At 37.1% G+C, this 23,429-nt stretch overlaps 1 protein-coding gene and 1 non-coding gene across 2 annotated transcripts in view; both read right to left on the bottom strand.

Moving 5' to 3' along the window:
- The window catches only part of PRTG (protogenin), a 127,078-nt gene that overhangs the window by 98,881 nt on the left and 4,768 nt on the right, over positions 1-23,429 (bottom strand). The gene's annotated exons all lie outside the window — the stretch shown is intronic.
- LOC119053506 (U6 spliceosomal RNA) lies at positions 7,559-7,664 on the bottom strand. The gene has a single exon (XR_005083309.2). It is a non-coding gene; the product is annotated as a U6 spliceosomal RNA (small nuclear RNA).

The following is a 23,429-nucleotide window of genomic DNA, read 5'->3' as shown; positions in this document are numbered from 1 at the left end:
TTGGACTCCATAGCATCTACAACGGTGGAATGTCCTCACCTTGAGACTTCCTTATTTCCTTTCAGTACTTCCTCTCCACCCACTTGGATGACAACTCTTCTTTCACTCACTTCTTAAATGTAAGGCTGACTGTGTGTCTTCAGCCCTCTTATCTTTGTACACTATACTCTTTCTTTGACAACCCCATCAACTTCTGCCACCCAATACATAGTTAATAACTACTAAATCTATGTATTTCTAGGTTTCAACTCTTCTCTTGGAAAATCTTCACTTCCAACAACATAATGGCTACATGCCTCCATCTAGATGTCCCAAAGTCACCTAAAATTTGGTGAGAGGACTAAATTCATTTTCCATCTCACTCACATTGGTTCCAAATCTTTCCCCTCTCTTCCTCTCCTAGTCCACCAACACTTTCTTTCTGTGACTTACTCCCATGTTTCTCTCAAATCTGATTTAACGGTATCATCACCCAAAAACACAAGTCATAAATCTTCAAGTTATCTTTAAGGGTAGAGAACATGAAATATTCATTCCCACACTTCTCTTATATCCTTTGTCTGTAATACACTGACTGCAAGAGTAGCTGAAATTCTTCACGCATCCATGTCCATGCTCTTTACAATGTAACTTTGCAGCTCTCCTCATCTTTTGAATACAGGCTGCCCTTGAGACTTGCTTTGGACAGAAAAATGGGATGGAAGTAACTGTGTTATTTCCATGCTCTGAGAAGGCTTATGTGATTTCTCTCATTCTTTTAGAACTTGCCACAGACACATAACAAACTCAGGATAGCCTGATAGATGATGAAAAGACATGTGGTCCAATTTCTACCATCGCTCCAACCAAGAGGCAGGCAGGCAGCCAACCATGGGGGTTGAAATCACCTTATACCAGCCAGCACCCCTCCTCCTTGCAGATCTGCCCAATGATTGAAGACACATGAGTTAGCTCAGCTGACATGAGGCAAACCTGGCTTATGTCAGCAGAGCCATGCACCTGTTCTATAGAGTTGTATGAAATAATATGTACTTACAGTTTAAGCCACCGTGTTTGAGTAGTTTGTTATGCAGCGATAGTTAACGGATACACTTTCTCTTCTGCTCTCATGGTTACTGCCCCCAACTCATGCACCCATCTCTCAGCTGGCCGCTATTGTTTTAGCTCTCACCTGTAATCACTTATATGTATACATGTGCATACATGTTATAAAAAATAATTTTAGTAATGGTGTATGTATCTACGTATATATGTAGACTTGTGGATCTATGTATTATGTATGTGTGTATACACAAAAAAATTTGCTCATGGACCACAGATGTGATCAGTAAAAAGTTAAATAAGCATAGCAGATGATGACTTTCAGGTGAACACTACATGGAAGGAGGCCCAGAGAAGGAAAAGGTCACAGTGAGATGAAATGGCTAAGAAAAGCAGAAAGAATTCTAGGTGTAAGAGTTGAACTGAGTCAAATGAAAATGGAGCAATGTGCCCTGACTGGTATGGCTCAGGGGTTTGGGCATCATAATACAAAGTGAAAGGTCACTGGTTCTATTCTTGGTCACAGCATATACCTGGGTTGTGGGCAAGCACCCCAGTTAGGAGTGTGCGAGAGGCAACCAACTGATGTTTTTCTCACATGTGGGTGTTCCCGTCTCTCCCTTCATTCCTCTCTAAAAAAATTAATAAAATCTTCAAACAATAAAATAAAATAGAGCACTAAAATGGGCTACAACATTTACATGATTGCATCCCCCTGTCTCCCACCCTGTCAGTCTCACTACTTCCTTTTCTGATCTCATCTTCTACAATTCTCTCTTATGCTGCTCCAAGCACACCGCTTCCTCACTGTTCCTTGAACACACAAGCACACTCCAGCCTCATATCCTTTGCACTGGTTCTTCTCTCTACCTAGAAGTAATCTTCTCTTAGAAATCCCCATGTCTGGTGTACTCGCTCTTCAAGTCTATACTTAAATATCACCTTACAGAAAGGCCTTTCCTGATCATCTTATTTAAAAGTGACAAATCCCCACCTCAGCTTTCTGTTGCCCCTTTACCCTGCTTTATTTTTCTTTTTAGCACATCTCCCCACCTAACATATATTTATTCATTGTATCTCCCCCACTTGGCTATAAGCTCTGCGAAGGCAGGGACTCCATCTACCTTGTTCCCTGCACCTAACCCCAGCCCCTAGCACAATGACTAGTACCTGGTAGATGCTCAATAAATATTTGTTGAGTAAATAATGACAGAAAATGATGAGCAGAGAGCTCAGTATCAAAGCTCCCAAACTGAGTTTCTCATTGACAATTTAGAAGAAAAAAAATTATCCATGTACTTCATTTCAATGGCAAAGTCAGATGAGATCTTTAAGTGAAACTGTCACTGTCAAACACTCTAACCTAAATGAAAACTCCTATTTTTCAGACTTCCAGTCAAGATGGAGGCATAGGTAAACACTGCTTACCTCCTCACACAACTACATCAAAATTACAACTAAATTATAGAACATCCATCACTCAGAACTGTCAGAAATCTAATTAAACAGAAGTCTGATAACTATGGAACTAAAGAAAAAACATCCATCCAGACTGGTAGGAGGGGCAGAAATGCACAGATGCTGAATGGGCTGATCCCGTACCCATGTGTGGTGGATAAAAATTAGGTGGGGGGCTACTGTGGGAGGCAAGGAGTCCCAACCCCATACCAGGCCACACAGCCAAGGGTTGCAGTAGCAGGAAGATAAGCCTCCATAACTTGTCTGTAAAAACCAGTAGGGATTGAGTCAGTGGAATAAAATTCTGGAGTTCCAAACAGTTCTTCTTAAAGAACCTACACACAGACTCACCTACTCAGACTCACTCCCTCTGAGCTCCAGCACTGGGGTAGCAGCTTGAAAGATACCAGTGGCTTATAGGAAAGAACTGAAGTGTCTATCATCAAAGCAAGAACTAGAAGACAGCTTTCTCCCAGACAGAAAGGTGGTCAGAAGCCACTGTTCCTTTTCTGAGCCCACCCTCACAGAGCCATAGATGCATCAGACAGGTGCCATCTCTGAGACTCCATCAACCTAGCTAACTATATCTGCCCTGTCCTGGAGATCCCAAGATGGCTTTTTCATCGGAATGGATGGTTTTGGCTCATGATTCACAACTTACTAAATTTTCTCAAACAAGCAACGGCTGACCTCAATGAGCCCTCAGCTCGCGTACCTCGGCTAAGATGCTCCAGGCTTGGCAACAGCACTAGCCAGCCGAGGTCACGGTATGGCTTCATCTGGAAACCTCCAAGCCCATCACAGGTGGCAGCAATCTGCTACTTGCTTCTGTAGCTCACACGGGGTGGCCTCAGGTAAAACACAGGTTGGTGGCTGATCCTGGCCTGTACCACCTGGGAAACCCCACAGCCTGGGCACCCAGTGGACAGCTATAGACCACACTGGAGCACCACTACCCTGCCTCTGAACAGCTGATCATCCATGGAGGGTGGAGGTTTGTGGTAAGTGGTCATAGCCAATCCCTGCAGCTGACTGGCCTGGGTAAATCCTTTCCACTGACCTGCAAACAGCAATCAAGGCTCAACCACTAAAGGAGAGTGTACTTGGCCCACACAAATGGCACACCTTGAGTACCCAGTTTGGGTGATAAGGGAGGCTTTGCCACTGGACCCTACAGGACACCTGATACATTATTAGGCTACCCTACCAAATCATGTAATCATAGCATCTCTACCTAATATACAGAAACAAACACAAGGAGGATGCCAAAATGAGGAGACAAAGAAAAATGGCCCAAATGAAAAGAACAGATCAAAACTCCAGGAAAAAAACTAAATGAAATGCAAATGAGCAATCCATCAGACGCAGAGTTCAAAACACTGGTTATGAGGATGCTCAAGAAACTTAGTGAGAATCTCAATAGCATTAAAAAAAATCCAGACAGAAACTAAGGATACATTAATGGCAATAATGAACAATTTAGAAGTAAACAACAGTAGCATCTGTTCCGGGACTTGCGCTAAGATGGAGGCGTAGGTGGAAGCACTGCGCCTTCTCGCACAACCAAGTTTAAAAATAACAAAGTTTTAGCAACAAACCACAGAACCACAGCCGAAACACAGTCAAACCACAGAAAATTACACGCAGCCAAACCACAGAAAATTGAACTACACGGAAGTCTCACAACAACAAACCCTTCAGCCAAACCTGTAAGAGGGGCAGAGCCAGCAGCAGAGCCGGGTCGGGTAGGAAAGATCCACCGGTCCAACCCGGGTACTCGACCCAGGTGTGCCAGCAGCCGTGGGCGGATCCCAGGTGTGGAGAAGCGAGCAGACCTGCTGAGGGCACAAGGCACTGGACCCACTGAGGGTGCAAGGCGGTGGACCCACTGAGGGCTGATCGCGATCACACATTCACGTGCAGATAAACCGGTGATGGAGCGAGCGGTGGGACGGACTGTGCAAGCCCCACCAGCAGGAAGCAGCAGAGGGAACCACCATTGTCCCTCTCTGACCCCGCCCCCACATACAGCATCACAAACCAGCAACCTGGGTGGCCCCGCCCTGGTGAACAACTGTGGCTCCACTCCTCATACTTAATGAACCCGAACAGATCAAAACATGGCTCAAGAACAACTCAGAGCCTGAGAGCCGATAAATGTAAGCGATGAAGAAATAGCCAAACTTTCAGATGCACAGTTCAAAACACTGGTGATCAGGATGCTCACAGAACTGGGTGATTTTAGTCACAGATTAGAGGAACATATGAAGGCTAAACTAATTGAAATGAAGGGAAATACACAGGAAACCAATAGTAATGGAAAAAAAAAAACTGGGACTCAAATCAAAGGAGTGGACCAGAAAGAGGGAAAAAAATGACCAAACAGAAAAGGATGAAGAAACAAGAATTCAAAAAAATGAGGAGAGTCTTAGGAACCTCCAGGACATCTTTAAATGCTCCAACATCCGAATTATAGGGGTACCAGAAGGGGAAGAGGAACACCCACGAGTGGAACACTTATTAGAACAAATAATAAAAGAGAACTTCCCCAATCTGGCAAAGGCAATAGACTTGAAGGAAATCCAGGAAGCTCAGAGAGTCACAAAGAAGTTGGACCCAAGAAGGAACACACCAAGGCACATCATCATTATATTAGCCAAGATTAAAATGAAGCAGAGAATCCTAGAAGCAGCAAGAGATAAGGGGACAGTCACCTACAAAGGAGTGCCCATCAGACTGTCAGCAGATTTCTCAAAAGAGACCTTACAGGCAAGAAGGGGCTGGAAAGAAGTATTCCAAGTCATGAAATCCAAAGACCTACAACCAAGATTGCTCTATCCAGCAAAGCCTTCATTTGGAATGAAAGGACAGATAAAGCGCTTCTCAGATAAGATCAAATTCAAGGAGTTCATCATCACCAAGCCCTTACTATATGAAATGTTAAAGGGACTTATCTAAGAAAAAAAAGATAAAAAAGATGAACAGTGAAAGGACAGCAAACTCACAGTTATTAACAACCACAACTAAAACAAAAGCAAATTAAGAGGACAGCTAAATCAGGAGCAGAACCAAAGAAGTGAAGATCACATGGAGGGTTAGCAACAGGGGAGTGAGAGAAGGAGAAGGGGGGAGAAGGTACAGAAAATTAGTAGCATAGATGATAGGTAGAAAATAAATAGGGGGAGGGCAAGAATAGTATGGGAAATATAGAATCTAAAGAACTTGAGACATGTGGTCATAAACTAAAGGGGGGAATGGTGGGGGATGGGGTGTGCAGGGTGGAGGGGAATGAAGGGGGAAACAGAACTGTAATAGCATAATTAATAAAATATATTTAAAAATTAATTAATTAATTAATTAATTTACAAGTAAACAACAGTAGAGTGGATGAAGCTGAGAATCAAATCAATGATATGGAACATAAGAAAGCAAAAAACCACCAATCAGAACAACAAGAAGAAAAAAGAATCCAAAAAATGAGCATAGTGTAAGCAGCCTCTGGGACAACTTCAAGAGGTCCAACAGTTGCACCCTAGGGGTACCTGAAGGAGAAGAGAAAGAGCAAGAAATTGGAAATCTATTTGAAAAAAATAATGAAGGAAAACTTCCCTAATTTGGTGAAAGAAATAGACATGCAAGTCCCGGAAGCACAGAGAGTCCCAAACAAGATGGATGCAAAGAGGTCCACTCCAAGACACATAATAACTAAAGTGCCAAAGGTTAAAAATAAAGAGAGAATCTTAAAAGCAGCAAGAGAAGAGCAGTCGATTACCTACACAGGAGTCACCATAAGACGGCCAACTGATTTCTCAAAAGAAACTTTGCAGGCTGAAAGGGATTGGAAAGAAATATTCAGAGTCATGAAAAGTGGGGACCTACAGCTAAGATAGCTCTACTCTGCAAAGATAATCTGCCCTTTGATTCTAAATGAAGCCTCCCAGACCAGAAAAAACTAAAGGAGTTCATCATCACCAAACTTTTATTATATGAAATGATAAAGGGACTTATTTTTTAAAAGAAGAATATCAAAATTATGAAAATAAAATGGCAATAAGCACATACCTATGGACAACTGAACCTAAAAAACAAATTAAGCAAACAAAAAAACAGAGACAGAATATTGGGTATGAGAGTGTTTTGATGGTTGCCAGATGGGAGGGGGGTTTGGGGGAATGAATGAGGAGGTGAGGGGATTAAGAAGTACAAGTAGGTAGTTACAGAACAGTCTTGGGAAAGTAAAGTATGGTATGAAAATGGTGTAGCCAAAGAAATACACACATGACCAATAAACATAAACAAATATGTGTGTGTGGATTGCTTGAGGGAATGAGGAGTGCTGGGCAGAGTGGGACAACTGGAGAAAAACTGAACAAGTGTAATAGCATAATCAATGAAATATAATTTTAAAAACTCATATTTTTCTCTGTTGATAAATAAGCAAACAAGCAAGCAATGAATGCTTCTCAGGTCTCAATGTAACCTCTTCAATCACACAACTGCATTTTAGCCTTTTAAATAAAATGAATAAGCTCACATGCAGTTTTCTTTTCTATACTGGTAAGTCTTTGACGTAAGAAAGTGAAGTCTAGGGGTTAAAGTGAACTCTAGGGGTTAATATATCAATCACTAGCAACACACACTATGGTCAAAATGGTGAAATGAAATGCTTGGTCAGAGTTCACTGACCAATGGTCAAAGACAGACAAAGACCCCCGTCTCAAATAATAGCTTTAGCTTTCAGAGAGGTTCATTTTCTGTAGCAGCAAAGATTTTCTAGAATGCAGCTTTGCTATGTTTCAAGCAAATCCGCAAATCTCAGGTGGATTTGCTTTCTTCGGATATTATAATAAGTAACTGAAAAGCAGCTGATTCAACTCCTAATTGCTCATCCAATTTGATCATTAGGACAATCCAAATAATGATGTATGATCTGATTATTATAACTGTGCTCTTTCCCAAACTGAATTAAACATGAAGCAATCTGACTGATAACTCAAAGGCCCTGCTAAATCAACTTAAGACTATTTGGTGCCAAACATAGATACGGTGTTAATTTTTTTTAAATATGGAATGCTTCATGAATTTCATGTCCTGCTTGTGCAGGGGCCATGCTAATCTCCTCTGTACCATTCCAATTTTAGTATATGTGCTGCTGAAGCAAGCACCTGGTATAAATTTTTCAGGGCAGATGTTATTTCAGATTATTAGTATCTTTTTATATCAAACCTTTATGCAAATTAAGTATTTTCAAGACTTGGAAGAAAAACAGTAAAAAGATCATTAAGATAAAACTTAAAAATAAGCTGTCAATTCAAGCAAACAACAAACATTTACAGCCATATAAGATCATTTAATTTCAACGGCCACTAATAGAACACCATTTAGATTTATTGCATATATCTTATTTGGCTTGTGGCTGGTCATTTAACTCCTGGCTTATATTATCTTTCTGAAATTCAGAAGTTTAAAATTTTTTTTTAATTTAGAATTTTCTTCATGGTTTAGGCTTCTGGTAAATTGTTTAAAAATCTTTCCTGATCCAGAAGTGAAGCCAAGCTTAAAATTTCAGGCCACTTAACCCTCCACATTTCTCTTCTGTTTTGGCTTCCCATAGATATTCCTCTTGTTTTTAAGCCAGAATATGTCTTTTTAGTTTTCTATTCTTGTATTTTACCTATAATTATATTATGTATTTGGAGTAGAGGGAGTATGTCCAGGCAGGAACTTATTACTACTGCCCCATCTTGATAAGTCACCTTTTTTCCCCCCTAGCTTTAGGGAAAGTTACATTTCTAAAAAAAGATTATTTCCCCTGCTTATGGATCACATATGCTTTGAAATATTAAATTAATTGTTTCAAGTATAATGATCTAGTCATATTATAACTATTCAAATCTCTTAACCACTCACACTTAAAAATTATACATATTAAAAATAGCTGTAAGAGATGACATACATTGTTTATTAATTAATTTTTAAAATTATTTTTCAACTACAGTATTCTTTCTTTTACTCCCTTCCCAGCCCACCCCCCGTGCCCCCCACCTCCCTGCCCTTTCCACCCCCCTTAGTTGTTGTCCATGTGTCCTTTATACTAGTTCCTCTAAATCCCTCCCCTTTTTCCCCTGAAATTCCCTCCCCTCTCCCCTCTGGTCACTGTCCCCCTGTTCTCGATTTTGAGATGACATACATTTTCTACCTAAAATGTTCTATTTATGCTTTGAAATTGAGCAGTGGTTTCTTAAAGATATATATATAAACATCTTTGTTTTTCTTAAAGTTAAAATTTGGAAACAATCCTTAAAAAATCTTTGTGTTTAATGAATTCAAATGGCAACCCCACAAGAGGGACTTATGAGGAAAGTCCATTTAGCGAGCTCCTTAATTTTTTAGGAACTGAGCTGTAAAATACACAGATGTGATACTCTAATAATTATAACTGAATACAGCCACTGTAATTCTTCTTTTAATCTAATGGTTTCTTCAAATAGTAAAGTATTTTTCACATTATCTAATACTAACAACATTTCAGAAAATATCAGCCCTGGCTGGTGTGGCTCAATGGACTGGGTGCTGGCCTGTGAGCTGAAAGGTCACTGGTTTGATTCTCGGTCAGGGAATATGCCTGGATTGCAGGCCAAGTGCCCAGTCAGTGTTTCCCTCACACATTAATATTTCTCTCCCTCTCTTCCTCCCTTGCCCTCTCTCTAAAAATAGAAAATAAAATAAAATAAAAATCATATGTACTGATATGTTTATGTTATTTAAAAAGGAACTATTAACTAATATATCTGTTATTTAACTGAGGCTATAATGCCAGGGTGTATAATGAAACAAAATACTATCATCCAAAGACCTCAGTGCCAAAGCTTTCACATTTATTTCCTACCTCCAGGGATAAGAACACTTTCTTTACATAATGCCAACTATGTTTTTAATCTGACTGGTTCACTGATTCTATACACAAAGCTATTAGACTATTAGGAATCCTAGCCCTTACCCTTAAAAGCAAGAGCTTGGAGCTAACTTGGGGCCTTGAGAGTATTTGAAGCATTTGTAAAAGTGACCTCGGGGCAACTTCAAGCCCTAAAGGATGCTCTTAGTGTTTGCAAAAGCAGCAGGAAGTTCCTAATCCTTTTTTTTTTTTTTCCTTAAAAGGAGATAAATATCTTTGATTTAGGATCACAACATCCAGAGTACTCTGGAATTACAGCCTCCAAAACATCCTGAGTACTGAAGATCCTAACTAGAGGTCTGCAGAGAAAATAATATTGGTTTTAAGATCAAAAGGGGTAATCTTTAAGCCAAAATGTCAGTGAAAGAAACTCAAAAAGGAATTTACTACTGTTGGCTTGGTCTCTCAACACCGACTCCAAGTGAGAGGAAACCTTTGTGATAAAACATTCAGATGAACAGCTGGCACAAGTTAAAGGAAAAGATGGGTAAATTATTCAATAAGCGCACGACTACTATAATAAAATGCTCAACACTTACAAAAATTCTCAAGGGGATAAGGGAGAGTATAAGGGAAATGAGTGGTGATGAAAGGAGACTTAACCCGGGGTGGTGAACACACAATACAGTGTACAGATGATCTGTTGTGGAATCGTGCACCTGAAACCTATGGAATTTTATAAACCAGTGTCACCCCAATAAATTAAAATATAAATAAATAAAAGGAAAGAAAATGAGTCCCTGAACTGTAAACACTGTAAAATATCATGATCACTAATATACACACATGCAGAGATGAAGGGAAGTAAATTTGTCAAAATGTTACCAGCAAAAGAAAAATTTCAACAATTGTTCACGTTTTTTAGATACTGTCCAAAAACCATCAGATAAACAAAGTATATCGCTCTCCTTGAAATAGAATAATTATTTGCCACCAACTTACAAATGAATTTAGACTGATGATCGACTGTCCAAATACAAGTTTGTATCAATCATAATATTTCAGTACGCTGTTAACCAAGACCAAGTTTTTATTCAGAATTAATGTATGGGCTGAAAAATGACTGTTCCTCTGCATATTACAGCACCTTTCCCTACCTATTTAATCCATGTGACTAAAGTCCCTAATTGCATGGGAGGCAAGGAGTCATTGAGGAGGTTTTGAAATATCAAGAGGATTTCAAGAGAATGCTGCAACATCATCGTAAATGTGGAAACTACCTTAAAGTGCTGAGAGGATCTCATCTTCAAGAATCAGAGTATATCTAGTTTTTAATTTTTGTCTAGATGACCAGACTACTAAAAGGAAGAAAATCACTTCTTTGCCTTTTCTATTTTCTTTTTCTATCTACTTAAGACATACAAAGATATGAAGAGTTCTTAGGACTGTAACTGCTGAGTTTATTATAATGTAGAAAAAGTAATTTTATAGACATACATGTAACAAAAATGTTATATATGTACATTTGTATTTGTGTGTATACATATATATTTATAAAACTTGATAATTCCTAAATCTCAAGCTGTTATTATGAAATTAAGAATTTTCATTTTCAAATGAGATTCATGTTTAATAACATTCTCATGAGCAAAGTGGTATGCCAGCTATGGTAAAAGCTGTGGCTTTAAAGCTATATGATACCAAAAACACCTTGATGAAAGTGGAAAATATAGCCATTGATGCAAGGGCTTTAGTTACATGAGACAATTAAGTGATGGAGAAATATCCACATCTCTATCTCTTTACTGGTCCTTCCTGATGTTACAGTGACCTGACCTTTTACAGGAAAGCAGAAAAATGTATATATTTAACACAGGGGAAATAGTCTAACTTATTTCAAACAGAATGCTTTAACTAAAATATAAATGATATTTTACAGAAAACAGTAGACACAAAAAGGCATGTCCCAACAAATCATTTTGTATTAAAAACTGTCAAAATCTGGGTAAAGCAAAATATTACCCTGTAGTGGAATTCCATCTAGTAGGCAATGATTTGAAGAAGCCTTTGAGGGTAATGGCTCTCTCCTGCTGATTTATGAGATATTCCTTTCAACCATGCCTCTCTAGTAATTCTATGCAAGAGAGAAAAAGCAAAAGGCCACAATGAAGGTTTCTGGGATATGCCATCTGAAAGCTTTTATTCTTCTGAAGAAAGAAAGTTATGACCTTTGACATTGTGCTCTGGTGCCAAAGAAACTGCTCATAAATGTATGTCAGTAAGGATGCAGAAATCAATAATTTCATTTAATCTGGTAAACTATTATGTAATGGGACACAACATGTATGAAGAGCCAAATGCTGTCTTATTAATGACACTTATGTTGCTGTTTCATTAAAAGTTTTGTTTCCCTTTCATATTTTAAAAAATCATAATTTTCACTATCATATATGAAATGATATCATACATAAAATGATGCTGTGTCTAGCATCTTAACACAAACCCACTTTTTCTTTAAAAAAGCCCTATAAAAATTCATGTATATCTTTAATGCATACTTTCATTTGACCTTCTAAATACAAATACACAAATTTTATAAAGCTAGGCCTCTTAAGACTCAAATTACTATTCATAAATAATTTTATACTCACATACATATATAACTGGTTTTATAAATATACACACTTTAAACCCACTATCTTAGTGGGTTTAAACTTGGGTTGCTTGTTAAAATTGAATACTTGAATTGCTTAGAAAAGCTATAATACCAAAAATAGGAGTTGGGGGATTGACTGTTTTCCTTGCCTTAATTAATTTTACTAAAAATTTTCAAATATTTACAGATTAATGAGAAATGGTTGCATTTATTAAACTGTATCATTATCTGCAAAACTTGTATTAGAAGATAAAATAACAAACAGGGAAGTATGCTTAAAAATCATGATTTCCTTTTCAAGTTGAAGACCCAACAGACTAAATTTTTAGAAACATATAAGTTGAGGGGAAATCAATTTAAGAGACAGCACAAAGAACTTTAATAAACAAATGATGAATGCCTTTTAATGGTTTTATATGCTCACTGATTATTATTTTTAACAAGTATATTCCTAAAGGATAAGCTATATGTGTTTAACAGTTACTTCAGATAAAATAAACAGCAATTTAACCATTTACACCAGTTAAATAACTAAATTTTCTGATAATCATGATATTTATTAATGAAAGTTTCAGGAAAATGTACAACGGTATTATCTTGCTAAATCCTAGAAGAGCCCTAGCCAGGAGGCTCAGATGGCTGGAGCCCTGCCCCATGCACCAAAAGGCTGCGGGTATGACCCCCGCTGGGACGCACACAGAGGAAACCAATTAATGCTTCTCTCCCACGTCAGTGTTTCCCCTCTCTCTCTCCCACTTCCCCTCTTTCTAAAATCAATAAACATATCCTTGGGTGAGGATTAAAAAAATTAAATCATAGCAGAATAGTATTATTTCTAATTTGAAAATAATAATGTCAAACAATATTAAAACCATGGGAAATCGTCCCATTGTTCAATTTTAGACAAAATTCAGTGTCCCTATTGCTTGTTTTCACTCTACTGAAACTGCTCTGAGACTTTAATGATCTACTAATTGCCTGGCACAAAGGGTATTTTTCAAGTCTTAATGAAATGCTCTGTTGTATCTGATGTTGTCTCATAAACTCTCTGAAACTTCTCCCGTGACTTCTGTACATCACTGGTTTTCCACCCAGCTACCTGACAGCTGTTTTTGTCTCTGTTTGTTGCCCATGCTTCATGCACAGTACACTCATTCTGCTCAAAACCATGACTTCAATTCCATATAAGTCAGTCCTGGTGATGTTCAACTTGATACCTTCAAACCATGCCTTTCCTGATTCATACCAGCTCTCTTAAACCATGTGCTAGACAGCTCCACCTACACATCTCCCAGAAATCTTAAAACATTTTCCAAGCCAAACTCATAACCTTGTTCCTTTTATTAGCTCCTTCTCCTGTGTTCTGTGTTAGTTGATTGTACCACCATTTACCAAGTCATCCAAACAAGAAATATTGACATCATCCTGAACTTCTTGCTTTCCCTTACTCCCTACACCTAATAAGTACTGCTATTTTTATCCTAATTATGACCTAAAAATCTATCTTCCTTTCATCCTCTTACATATGCTCTAGTCCAGACCCTTATAAGTTCTGACCATGCTGGCATCACAGTCTCCATCTGCCTCCCACCCTGTTCACTCACCTTCTGTTCTCACACACTCCTGCAGATCAATCTATAAAACAAACTGAGCAATCCAAATCCCCTGCGGCTCCCCACCACTCATGGGTTACATTCCAGGTTTCTCAATAGGGCAGGTGGTATATCATGAATATTTATTTTCTTAAGTGGATCTTGCCCACATCTTCAACTCCATTTCTAGCCACCATTTCCTTGAAACTTACTTTCTAGCAACACCAAACAGCTTATTATTTCACACATATCATGTTGTTCCTTACTACTATACCTTTTTGACTCATCCAACTAAAATCTAGCTTTCCTTTAAAATTCAGCTTACAGGTCACTCCCACAAGGATCTCTCCCTAGTTGCTCCCTACTCCCCACCCCAGATGTGTAGATGAATGGGGAACTAAAGTATTTGGAGGCAAAATGTCATGATGTCTACCACAACTTACATTTTTAGAGAGAAAGACAAGGACAAAGTAAATGTGGAAAAATGTTAATTAATAGCCAGGAATCTAGGTGAAAGGAATTCATGTGTTCATTACACTATCCTTCCATTTTTCTGTAGATCTGAACATTTTCAGCATAAAGTTAAAAAAAACTAGTATCATATGTGTGACTCTACCAAGGGTATATACTCTCCTATTACATAAGCATACTGCTTTAGTAACTGCTTACTTATGAATTTCTTTTTCCCAATAACCTATCATTGAGTCAGGAACTGTTTTTTAAATTAATTGTGGCATTCTCAAGACCTAGCAGAGTAGCTTTCAATAAGTATTTTTTTGAGAAATATATTTTTCTACACTGGAAAGCTATACAATCTTATTAAACAATGTAAGTCCCCCCAAATATTAGAAAGATATAATAATCAAAACAGTGTGGTACTGGCATAAAGGTAGACATATAAACCAGTGGGAGAGAAGAGAGAGTCCACAAATACACCCCTATATATCTATAGCCAACTGATTTCAACAATGGTGCCAAGTCCACTCAATGGGGAATGGATAGTCTCCTCAAAAAATAGTGCTGGGACAATTGGATTTCCACATACAGTAGTGTGAAATTGGATTCCCATCATTTGATTTGGTAATGCATTCTTAGATATGACACTAAAAGTGTAAGCGATAAAGAAAAATAAATTGAACTTCTTCAAAATTAAAAACTTTTGTGCATCAAAGAATACTATCAAGAAAGTAAAATGACAAATACAGAAGTGGGGAAAATATTTGTATATAATAAAATTAATAAGGGTTTACTATCCAGAATACATATATAACTCCTACAATAACTCAATCACAAGATCAAGAACCCAATTTTTTCCTGAATAGACATTTCTCCAAAGGAAATACACAAATGGCCAATAAGCACATGAAAAGGTGTCAGCATCATCAGTCATTAAAGAAACACAAATCAAAACCATAGTAAGCTAGCACTTCACACCTACTAGGTTGGCATTTTTTACAAGATTTTATTTCTGTATTTTTTAGACAGAGAGGAAGGGGGGAGAAAGAGAGGAAGAGAAACATCAATGTGAGAGAGAATGGCCAGTATGTTGCCTCTCCTAAGTGCCCCACCCAAACCCACAACCCAGGCATGTGCCCAGATTGGGAATCAAACCTGTGACCTTTCACTTTGCAGGAGGGCACCCAACTAACTGAGCGATACTGGTCAGGGTACTAGGTTGAGTTGTTTTTTTTTAAGTTAAATAACAAGTGTTGGTGAGAATATGGAAAAGTGGAATCCCTCAGGCATTAATGCTGGGACCATAAAAATAGTTCAGCCACTATGGGAAACAGGCTGGTGGCTCCTAGAAAGGTTAAATGTAGAATTATCAAATGACCTATCAATTCCACTCCTAGATACATGCTCAAAAGAACTGAAAACAGTGACTCAAATAGATAGCACTGGTATGCTGATGTTCACTGCAGAAAGGTTCCCAATACCCAAAAGATGGGAACAATCCAAGTATCCATCAACAGATGACTTGACTAAGTAACTAAAATATGGTATATCATAGAATAGAATCTTATTCAGTCATAAAAAGGAACAAAGTTTTATATATACTACACCATGGATGAACCTTGAAAATATTATGCTAAGTGAAAGAAGCTATACACAAGAGATCACATACTATATGATTCCATTTTTATGATAATGTCCATAATATTATATAAATCTATAGACACAGAAATTAAGTTATTGGTTCCAAAAAGTAGGGGAGGCCAGAATTACAACATATGGGGCTTCTTTTTGGAGTGATGGATGTAGTGACAGATGAAATGGTAAAACCCACTGAACTGTACACTTGAGAAGGATGAACTTTGTGGCATGTGAATTCTATCTGAACAAAAATGTTATTAAAAATTTCCATGATAGACATAGGTTGTCACTCTTCCCCTCTTTGCATGAGAGAATAATGGCACATACTCAACCATGTATTTAAAACCCAATCTTTTGGTTACCAAAGAGCCTCGTCCCATTGCAGGTTACTCAGAGAGACACTGAAAAGGACTGCATTATAGCCCACTTCCATTTGGAAAGGTGTATTAACCAACACTGAATTTCTAAAAGGGCTGAGGCTCAATCTCCCTGCATGTAGGTTACAGGCAAGAAAATAAGCTCCACAAAGTGTTAAGCACAAATAAAAACTGAAACACATTAGCAGTTTTATTTCAAAATCACCTATTGACTATATCATCATCATCAACGAAACCCATACAAGTACAGTAAGTTGTACAATGATATAAATAATATCATATTTTTTAAATAAATATTAAGAAGTGTCTTTAATCTCAGTTTCAGTTTTGTTACCCTTCTCTTTTCTATATTCTGGGTTTTATGGGATATATATGAATAAAAAAGACATATTTCCACACAATATGCAGCATAAAATCTTCATTTCAGCATTTCGAATTCATGACTAGACATGGCAAACCTGAGCTCTGGTCCCCGATCCAGCAGCTGTGCCCTGCAGCAGGGCAGCATCTCCTTCCAGCTTCACATTCCTTATTTGCAAAACAAAAATTTCTAAAACTGCAAGTTGTGATCCTACTCATGTTAGAAGGAAGGCAGAATGACACTGCAAGTCAAATTAGGGAACAAAGACTCTCTACTGACTGAGTAGGATAAGTTTTAGGGAATCTTAAGCCTCTCTCTTCAAAATGTTCCTTACCAGTTATCTTAACACGTATTAAAAAATTTGAAGATCATTGGAGAGTAACAATGTATTTTCTTTGTTTCTCTTTTATTTCCATTTTTAGAATGTCACCCCTTTCTGAAAGATGTTTAAGAGAGTAAAACCTGATTGTCAGCCTCTATCTCTTGTGATAAGGAATGGTCGAGTCACGTTTAGTATGTTAAGAAACTGGTCACCTCTCTACTGACCAACTGTGGGTTCAGTTATAACTTCTCACTGTATCACTTGCTAAGCAGCAAAATTCTCTCTCTAAATATCAGAGCTTCCTAATTGACTTCTGGTGGACTGAAAAGTAAATTTCACAAAGTTAAAATTTCACAAAGCTTCTTTCATGTATTAATTATCACAGCTTTTTAAAAATGTAAATCATCCAGGTAAAGATACTTGTAGTCTTTGAAGAAATCATTATTTCACCACTGGGATAACTTCAAAAATCCCTTTGGTAAAAATTTTGATATTAATGCTTTACTGAAGTTGGTCCTTCACTTAAAATTAAGTTAAAGGTATTACTAAGTCAGAGTGTAAAAATGTGACTTTCTTGAACACATAAAAAGTAAATCATTTTTATTAAGAAAACAGTAAACACATTTTACTGGCAAATTTAAGAAAAGCTGTAATCTCCTTTTTAAAAAGAAATACCAAAATGGCAATACCAACATCAAAGCATTTTTTCCTATTATGTGTCTACTCTGAGGTCAATATTTTAATCAAAGTTACTATAAATCCAATCAGAGGGACTCAGGTTAATTCAGTTTTGAAAGCTAGGGGTGGGGGGTGAAATTAAAATTTATCATTCTTAATAAGAACTGGTGACAGTGGTGGGGAGCAAGTATAATCTACTTCTATTAAAATACATCCTCAAGAAAGTTTATCAAAACTCTCTTAAAATGAAATGAGCACTTATTTTTAAGCACTGAGTCTATAAATATCAGAATACACTGTTAATTATTAGCAGGACCAGACACATATTTGTAAAGTTATACCTCTCTAACACTCTGACAACCTTTAAAGTAGCACAACCACCCTGAACTGCCCAGTCTCAGACAAAGTAACTTATTTTACTAGGCTCTAAAAGTAGTACTAGTTCAGCCCTGGCCAATGGGGCCCACTTGGTTGGAGAATCATCCCGGAACCAAAGGCTACAGGTTCAATTCCCAGTCAGGACACATACCTAGGTTATGGGTTCTATCACTGGTCTGGGCACATATGAATCCCCAGCCTAGTTACATATGGGAGGCAACCAATCAATGTTTCTCTCTCTCCTTTCCTCTCTCTCTCTAAAAGCAATGAAAAAGTGCCCTCAGGTAAGGATAAAAAATAGATAACTAGATAACTAGATAGGTAGGTAGGTAGACAGGGAGATAGAGAGATAGAGAGATAGAGAGATAGAGAGATAGAGAGATAGATAGATAGATAGATAGACAGACAGACAGACAGACAGACAGGAAGGACTAGTTTGAATTATCATACTGGTTTAAGATCTCCCCCTCTCCAAAAACTGATCCCCCTAAGGTTCATGGGAAGAGTATGAGTACTTAAAAGTACCAAGTTAAATAATGGCCAACCTTTTAAACTTTTTTCGCAATGACTTAAAAGGTTCTTTTGCAATGTGACTGGACTTAGTCTTATAAAAATATTATTTATTGGTCATTTACTTAGAATTACAGTAATAGAACTATAAAAATAAGGGCACTGTTTTGCTCAACCTCCATCCCCTCTTTTTTCCCCAGCTATCCATTTTAACACATACAACAAGTAAGGATCAGAATGATTAAGTGATTTGTCTTGTAAGTCACCAGCAATGGGGAAGAAATGCTTGGCTTTCCCGCCTCTTTGTCATTCTTTGTGCTTTTCCACAGTAGCTATCAGCAACTCAATAAAAAATATAGCAGCACTAAGAATATTCACCAGATACTGGAAGTTATCAATGTCATAATATTGTTATGAAATGGCAAGAACATTAAAATTCTATTGACACAAATAGTATTTTCCTCAATTATAAGAAAAAATGTGCATTTTCCTCTTTTATTTTGAACTATTTTGCTCTCCTTCAAGTACTTTTAGAATAGAACACATGGTACACCAAATGTTCAGTCAGCCTTTCTCAGCATTAGAGCCACTTATTAAAAGATTCTGCTTCCTCTTTCATCCATCTCAACTTGCCATTTGGGCCACCGGTGGCCGCTGGCCTTCACAGGTAACCACCTACAGGTAGTAAAAATCATAACTTTTAGTAGCATAAACAGTTAAACAAAACAGAAGCAAATATAAACAGTGATATCTTGAGATGAAGATATCAGATGAAAACTACAAACAGTACTTCAATAATAACCACTCAAAATTTGCCTGCACCTTTATGTTAGGGTCTAATTATTTTTCCTTTACTCACCCCTTGATGCCCTCGCAAGATGCTACCATCTTCACATTATTATCTGCAAGAAGTTAAATTGCCTTTCCCCAAAATAAGTCTATGGAATCATTGAATTAGATGAAAAGATTGCCATTAACCATTCACCCAACAAACTACCTACCACACAGCGAATGTTATTCTCTGGGCTGTTAATCACATACAGTTTTACTTCTCTCCACACAAAGGATCACAACAGATGTCCTTTAATTTAATATTTACCACACACAGAACTTTCTCGTATCTTTTCAACTCTGGTGTCTACACATCAACTTAATAAAAGGTGCCGCATAAACAGAGTTAAATAAAATTTGCATTTACTCTTTGACTAGGTATCCCCTGAAAAAGATCTAAAATCTTGAAACCAAAATGAATGGACCTACAGAAGACTGAACTCTTAATAATTTTCAATGTACTATGTGTGTGAAAAAGAAATGAACAGACAGTATCACTCCAACAATGACCCAAACACATTTTTTAAAAATCCAGCTTCTTTGGCAATACTTAAAAATAGCAAATAGTTCTCTATTCAATATATTCAGCAGTGTTAACACACACACACACACACACACACACACACACACACACACACACAAAAGGAAAATACCAAACATAAAACAGAAATCATTAAAATAATGGCCCAGTATGACTTGAAAAGAAGTTCTGTATCATTTTCAGAAACATCAGTGGTTCTCAACCAGCGATGATTTTGCCTTCAAAACACATTTTTTTTGGTTGTCACAACTGTGAGGAGGCATCTGGCGCACAGAGGCCAGGGAAGTTTGCAACATTCTACAATGCTCTTGACAGCCTCCACAACGAAGAATTACCTATCCCCAAATGCCAACTGCACCAAGAGAAACCCTGAGATATGTAATCTACAACAAGAAATATCTTTTTCTTTTTTCTTTCTTTTCTTATTATTTGGGGTGGTGGTAAATATTGGCAGAGTAGAAGATTTATTCTCGGTAGTACTAGAAAGACTACAAAACAATAAAAGGCCATTTTGGACGACTATTCCAAAGCAATATAAAACTGATTTAGAGAAAGTAGCTTATATAAAGCAGCATCATGAAAAAAAAAACACTGTTCTAAACAGGGATTACTGTAGTTTCATAAAGTAAAATTTTATTACATTTTTCATTAGGTAAATTTTTAAAAGAAAATTTGTTTTCCATCAGTCCAAAGAACTATGCCAGTGAGGATACAAGTCTGTAACCAGAATGACTGCATTTACCAACATTCACCTGATTAACCTGGCCATTATAAATGCAAATTATAAAATATATATAGACATATAAAAACAGGAAAAGGGCAAACCCTCCAGAAACTGAAAACATGAACATTTTAAATTCATGTCTTCTGCTCAATCTACAAAAATTTGATTTTTAAAGTTCATCAAAAGCAATTTCTGAGACCCAGAGGTTTAAAAAAAAGAAAAGAAACAAGGTATGTAAGTCAGGAAAGTATTTGTCAGATTAGTGTCAGAGACGTTTGTGAGGACGATGCTTTTATCCTCTGCAATACATAACCCCATAGCAGTCACTTGGCTTCAGAATTACAGCCACTGAAGGTAATTTGGTACATTTTCACCTTCTTTGCACATCACCATTGTCAGCTCAACTGTGAGCTTGTTCTGTGCAGATTACCACATTAAAGCTACTGCCAATACTCCTTCAATGATCCCCAGTGTGCCTTCTTCCTCTCTTAATTACCAAGATTTAGATGAGTTTAAAAAATGCTTCAGTAAAAAGCCTGAACACTATAAACTCTCAGAAGTGTTAAAATAGTGCTGACTGACAATGATAACTTTATTTGGGGTACAATTTTTAGGATTTCTCTTAAAACAATAATCACAGCTGCTTCTAAAATTCAAGTATGATCCTCAACAAAATGCCTCAACATTACTGTTTTTAATATAAATAGTAATTGCCAGTTTAAAAGCTGAAAGTAATCAATCATAACTGAGTGCTATGCCTATAACAAATAAATATAATCTCTGAAAACTGTAGTCAAGAATATTAGGGTTTTCAAAAAAAGTAACCTCAAATGCATTTACTTATTAATTGAAAATCTCCTTCAACCTAAAACCCTGGTTAAAAGATTTATTTTTTTTGCTATTCTTTTAAATTGCTCTGGATTTCATCAGTAGGCCCAGCTGTTAAATTGAGGAGCAGCAACAACAAATCCGTGAGCAAACAACTGCTCTGAGTAAGACCCTTTCTCCAGAGACAGTTGACAAAAGAGAGGCAAACCAAATGCCCTTCAAAATTCCATTAAGAAGCTGGACAGAAGCAAAGTAAACAAACACATTTATATACACCTTGACGTAAATTATAATTTACTCCTCAGTGGATCCTGCTTCATTAAAAAATAAAATTTCCAACAACTGTGCAAAACAGTGAGACAGTGTTACACATTTCTGAAGATGAGAAATGATTCTCACTAATCAACTGAAGTGGGAAAAACTGGTTCCATTACCCAGCAATTACCAGGTACCTGATAAACCTTTTAAGTAGACAGACTCTAAGAACCAAGTGTCATTGTAAGACTGTAGAACAGTAGGTGCTTTTACTTCCCTTTCACATTTTTAAGATGAATTTTAAGGTCAACTTTTAAGTTAAACATGTCCTTTTGAACCATACCTCTTCCTTTTAAAGATAATTTTTCTTGGATCCCAGAAAGCATCATCTGAACCTCACCTACAGTATTATCAGATTGATCTCTCTAAATACCTCAGTTCTGTCTTATTTTTTCAAAATCAAATGACTTTAGTTTTTGTGTTAGCACTCTGAAATTAGGGCAGGTAACTGTTAACTGCATGATTTGAAATGAACATGCATGCAGATAAGACTTTGTCCTTTACAGCATCTACAAAGCTCAATAAACAGTGACAGTACAGCAAAATCTTGGGTCCAAGATCATTAACAAAACTCAAAATGTAGGGTAACAGTCTCGATTAAAAATTATTTTTCACCCAAGTGAACAGTGGTGAAAAACCTATGAAATATAAGTCAGCTTTATATTCTCTTTCCCTCTACCCTAAGACTTCAATTTCCACCTTTTATAGAAAGGAAATAAACAACTAGCTTCCTGTTCAATCACTAGCTTACAGCCAGTCTTTTACACATCACAGAACACAACCCACCTCCTCCTTTACTTCTCTCAAATGTCTCTTATCTTAATTTAAACTTGTTGAAATACGAGACTGCTTTACCTCACTAATGCTTTCCGATGAAATTTATCTTACTTATTTCAACATTAAGAATGCAAGAAACGTCAAGATGTCCTTAGTTTATTCCTTACTCTTAAAGCATTTAAAGTATTTACACAGTGAAGACATAGCACCCATGAAAGTTAAAATCTGATTTGCCAAAAGTTTAAAATATTTAAATTTATAGGAAATGGTTTAATCTTCTGTTCTTACTATAGAACTTAGAAAAGAGTCTTCCAACATCACTCTCCTTTCTATTCCAATTACATGAAAATGTAAAACAGCTAAAACGACTATCAATTAAAAGGATTACCTGTTTAAAAAAACCAAATGTTACTTTAACCCTATACTTTCCTTTAAAAATGGGATGCCTTAGAAAACCTAAGCTAGAAAAATTCTTTTGTGCTTGGATGAACAACAGGAAAGTAAAGCCTCCAGGCCTGTGGGGAGGAACCTTGTCCCCGAAGCAGGCTCTGATGTGCTTGGGAGATAAGGCTCCACAGTGACACTTAAGGAAAGGCCTGTTCACATTCGAATTTCTGCATTCCTCAAGAACAATTCGTGGCAATAACTAACTTTGCAGAAGAGCTACATGAAAGCTTTGGCCAATGAATGAGGGTCATCTGCTCTTTATCACAAGGGTAAACCTCATCCTGGCCAGTTTCTAACCTTTTAACCCTGTGAATTCCTAATTTACACATGAATAATGGAATTCTTGCCTACAGTGCAACTTTCAGCTTCTAGTTCCTAAATTTAGAAACCAAGACTTAATTGTCTGTGTGTTTAAAATCTAAAACTTATCCAGATTAAAGTTTTAGATTTTCAGACACTGTATTATTACACTTCTGAACCAAAATATATGCTTGCTGACAAAATCTTTGACCAGAATATAAAAAGGACATACTTGCACCCTGCTGCTATCAATAACTAGGAGAGAACTAGCTTTTAAAAAAGCAAACAAACCAGAATGTCCAGT

Source organism: Artibeus jamaicensis, unplaced genomic scaffold (assembly GCF_021234435.1).
Source record: "Artibeus jamaicensis isolate MK-2021 breed Jamaican fruit bat unplaced genomic scaffold, CSHL_Jam_final contig_548, whole genome shotgun sequence".
NCBI classification, from domain to species: Eukaryota; Metazoa; Chordata; class Mammalia; order Chiroptera; family Phyllostomidae; genus Artibeus; species Artibeus jamaicensis.
Note: the sequence above shows the minus strand (reverse complement) of the source record. Positions and strands in the feature narration are given on the sequence as shown.